General features: G+C 29.7%; 1 non-coding gene across 1 annotated transcript; it reads right to left on the reverse strand.

Moving 5' to 3' along the window:
* Positions 1 to 449: 449 nt before the first annotated feature.
* On the reverse strand, positions 450 to 521 carry TRNAT-GGU (transfer RNA threonine (anticodon GGU)). The gene has a single exon. It is a non-coding gene; the product is annotated as a tRNA-Thr (tRNA).
* Positions 522 to 5,000: the final 4,479 nt, after the last annotated feature.

Consider the following 5,000-nt stretch of genomic DNA (forward strand, 5'->3'; position numbering starts at 1 on the left):
TTTATCGAATTTGAATATCAGAATAGTGGATATAGTCATTATTCAATAGGTTAGGTCCACTTACTTTTTTTGTTGTTTTCTAATCTTTATTTTTCTAATCTTTAGAATGGATTTGATTGGAATAATGGAAAGGGATATTTAGCGATTCAAGGAGACGACTTTTCATTATTCTTTCATTTTGATTATTCATTATAATCATTTTCATTATACATTATTCATTATACATTATAATAATAATATAATAAATATTAAAATTAAAATGTTCCATTTTATAACTATAATTACTATACAATTATTCATTATAATGATAGCTTTTATCATTAATATTTATAATTTTTATAATTTAATGATAAGGTTTGTTACTTTTTTAGTATAAACATCAACAAGATCTCCATCCTTCCTCCAAAAAGAATACTATGGTATGGCTGGGGTTTTATGAAAAAACCCAAAGCCCCTTATCGGATTTGAACCGATGACTTACGCCTTACCATGGCGTTACTCTACCACTGAGTTAAAAGGGCCCATTTTTTTTATTTAATTACTGAATAAGTCATTACCCACTATGAGTCTACTTATTCTAATATATATATGTACATACAGGAACGATAAATTCAATTTATCTAGTGAGTATAGGTAAAATAAAAAAATGGTTTATTAAGATTGGATTTTATAAATGCAATGAATTGTTTCAAAACCGACCCTAATTGAATTGACCCCCATCATAACGAAATTAATTTGATTGATACATGGACTTACCAATTCAACATAGATATAAGATCTTTCGTAGAATCATTGATAAAAAGATTTATTTTACTTGTTCCCCGAACTTAATTCTTAGAGAAAAACAATTTTCAATAACTTGTTGATCCCTATCCTTCTTCCCATATTTTCAGATTTTTTTTTTAATTTCAGATTTTTTGAATTTCCTGGCTTAGTGTAAGATAGAAATATATCTATCTAATCTTAACAAAATGAATGAAAGCGGAAGAAATGAAGTTTCATTCCCTTTCTGATCTGGCGGACCAATCACTCCCCAAAAGGTCCTATACCTCGTATTATTTCTATTCTACCGATTTAGTTTATTATTTTATTTATTTTTTTTAATATTAATAATTTTAATAATATCGATTTATAATTAATATCTATTTATTCTTATATTCATTTTCTTTATTTATTTTATTCTTTGATATAATTCTATTTCTAATTAATTAGAATTATAATAAAATTGAAAATGAAATAAATATATTTAATGAAAATTTAATGAAAATAATATTAAAAAAAAATTATATGATTAGAATGAATGATTCATGAATATAAATACGAATCAAAAGATTCTATGGAATCAGAAAAGAGGGAAAGATCTTTCAGATTTAATCATACCACATTATATTGACAATTTAAAAAAACTGTTCATACAATGAGCATAGTATGATGGCGGTCGGGCATACTTGCCCCCATCGTCTAGTGGTTCAGGACATCTCTCTTTCAAGGAGGCAGCGGGGATTCGAATTCCCCTGGGGGTAGGTGTACTACGAAAGGAAGTTGATCATGAATTATCAATAAGCCGGGAATTGATTCTTCCTGGGTCGATGCCCGAGCGGTTAATGGGGACGGACTGTAAATTCGTTGGCAATATGTCTACGCTGGTTCAAATCCAGCTCGGCCCAATAATTGGCCGATCCACCATGAAATGATAGAACCCCATTTGTTGTTCCCCAGAAATGCCTGATCGGAATACGGAAGAATAAAAAAACTAAAATTTTCTGATATATTTTACCGCCGTTCATTTGCTCTCTTTATTTTTTCTCACAAATTCTGATCTTGCTTGCTAATGATCTAGATTCATACTAGATTCATATAAAGATCTGGAAGTATAAGGAAAAGAATAAAATAAAGAATAAATAAAAAAACTCTTTTTTTTTCATTGAAAGCTTTATTTGATTATTAATCAATTTATAAAAAACGAAAGGATTATTAACAATCCGTGAGGCGCTCTCACTAAAGTGCATATCCGTGTGTATATCAAATATATTACTCGCGTTTCTGTTACAATACGACTATTCTAATCTAAAATCTAAATAAAATAGAAATAAAATAGAAATAAAATAGAAAGGGTTTGAATTAAATCATAAGAATATGTATGATGTACACTTGATTTCCTTGGGATTGTAGTTCAATTGGTCAGAGCACCGCCCTGTCAAGGCGGAAGCTGCGGGTTCGAGCCCCGTCAGTCCCGACAGATCCAAATCCAATAAAAAAAATACATCAATTCATCTCTGCGTTTGCTGTGAAAAGGAGAACAAAAGAAATAGCAGAATTTCATTCACAAGAGGATACCCTCCTATTTTATTTATTTATTAGTTTCACATTTCTCATCAAATAAATATGGGAATTACCATTTATTCAACTAGTACCAATTGATAGGAGAAAGACATATGTAGATTAGTACAATGATTGGTAAAATTATATTCAGGATTCCAAGAAATACCGTACGGAGTCTGGCTTTTTCGATTATTCCCGATCTGTGTAATAGAGTACTATATGTTTACAGGGGGCTATACAGAAATGGAATTTGTACGATACAAAAAAGATTAACTTAACATAGTAACTTTGATATAATACTTTTAAGATTAAAAGTATATCCCTTTAGGGCTCCGATTTTGTGTAACCTCAATTAATAATTGAAATTATTAATGTGAATTTGAACCAATTTATCTCATTCAAATTTCACACTGAATTTTTGATATATGCATCCCAAAATTAATCCAAGGAAATGGGATATTAATAAAATAAAGCTCAAAGAAGATCCTATCTCTCTTTGTGAGGGAATGAATAATCTTTTTTAAGTTTAAGGGTCTTGCCGAAGAAAGAACAAACTTTTTAATGAATTTGATGGAATACTCGATTTTTTTATACCCGGACTCTCCTTATTTATACTACTTCTTTGTTTTCCAAGAAGATTAGATCATAAAAAGGGGGTTTAGAACTAAACTTCTTCCTTTTTACATTTCGCTTCTATTGGTTATTTTATTGGGGTTTTTTATAACCAATGTAAGTAAGTGTAAAGGCGGTCATATGATATTTCATCAGATGATTCCACAAGGAGGGACGTAGGTTATAGAAAAGAAAGAATGGAAAGGAAAAGAATGATAAAGAAAGTAAAGGAATTATTTATCGGATCAGGAATCAAAATTTGAATTCGGTATGGATAAAAGATCTTCCTATGTTATACTATTTAATTCTCGACGATGAATCAATTTGATAGCTCAGATATTGTTATTCATGATATTGCTCCGATTCGATATCGTCGAGATGTAATTCATCCCATTGAATATTGAATTTACAGGCGAAAGATTTATCAGCTCTATGGGATTAAATCCCGAGTTATTGCGAATTAATTAAAAATGAAACGATGAGATTATGGAAGTAAATATTCTCGCATTTATTGCTACTGCACTGTTCATTCTAGTTCCTACTGCTTTTTTACTTATAATATATGTAAAAACAGTCAGTCAAAATGATTAATTTGAATTAAACTTGACTGTTTAGTTTTTATCTTTTTATCAATGATTGAAAAGAAAAAAGAAAATGAAAAGTATTAAGATTTCGTGTCTTAAATGAAATAAGCGGACGAGAATCATCAGTATTTTATGAGATTCGATAGTATGGTAGAAAGAAATAGATGAATCTTTCTACCATACTTATTATTGTTATTGTAGTATATAAAGTCGTACTGTATAAAGATAGAGGTTTAATATAGATCAATCTGCAATATGTATCTTCATAGATATCAATTACATATATGTAATGTATTTACATAATGTACCAATTCTATTTCTTTGCTTCATCTATTTAATTTGTGTTGATTCCAATCATCAATCTGAAAAAATCGAAGGGCAATTCTTACTCTTACAATTCTAATTCCTAGAATTTCTGATTCTATTCAATATGAATCCCGATATCCATTGAAAGAATCAAATTGACGAAGGAAAAAAGAGTATAGGCCTATATTAATATTAATAAAATTAATAATGAAAAATTAATAAAAAGAAAATAAAATAATCTTTTTTTAGTATTCTGAAGAAGTAATTGATTGATCAGTTGACAGATGATCCAGTGGTTCATTTCCATGGGAACCTCTTTGGATTTCGAAAAGGATTAGTAAAGCCCACCGATTTTTAACGTTTGAACCATGATATGAAATGAGTTCAATAAAGCAAGCATAACATAAATAAGATTTCTAAAAGAATAAAAAAAAAAAGCGGGAACGCGCAATATGTGACTTGCCCAAGGCAATATTTTATTATGTGTAGTATATTGTTGGACAACCACTATGTCTATGTTGTTTCCCATAGGAAGTCTGTATCCACTTAATAACATAATTATTTTCTTTTCTATTTTAACAGTAAAAAAAAGGACTTTGCAGAACGATCTATAAAACAATTGATATGGGTTGAGTTTGAGGAATCAAACTCAATTAGTAGTACTTCTAGAGTCCACTTCTACCCCATACTACGAGTGAAAGAGAAAATGTAAAGACTACCATTAAAGCAGCCCAAGCGAGACTTACTATATCCATGTGAATTATATCCCCTATCTCTATAAATATGAAGGAATTATTCCATTAATGTTCACTAATCATTATTATGTTCATTAATAATAGTGGAATCCCTGGCGCAGAGTCAAAAGGGAATTCTGACCCAATACCGTTGATGAAACAATCCAATAAACTCACAATTATAAATTCTAACAGGTTCCTATATGATTTATAGTAGAATCGGAAAACACTAAGCGCAAGCAAAATACGTAGATACACCCCTGGAAGTTTCAAGGGAATGTTACTAACATGTAGAAATAATAAGACCTAGTCTTTCTTTTGTTGACTTTCATTTCATTAAGTAAAAAGTATAAAAATATAGAGTCAAGATAGAGCACTATCTATCACAGACCCTATTTCTCATTTTATCTAATCCTTACGATTAGGTCTCCTGTTTGTCTCT

Source organism: Corylus avellana, unplaced genomic scaffold (assembly GCF_965113065.1).
Source record: "Corylus avellana unplaced genomic scaffold, dhCorAvel1.hap1.2 HAP1_SCAFFOLD_96, whole genome shotgun sequence".
NCBI classification, from domain to species: domain Eukaryota; kingdom Viridiplantae; phylum Streptophyta; class Magnoliopsida; order Fagales; family Betulaceae; genus Corylus; species Corylus avellana.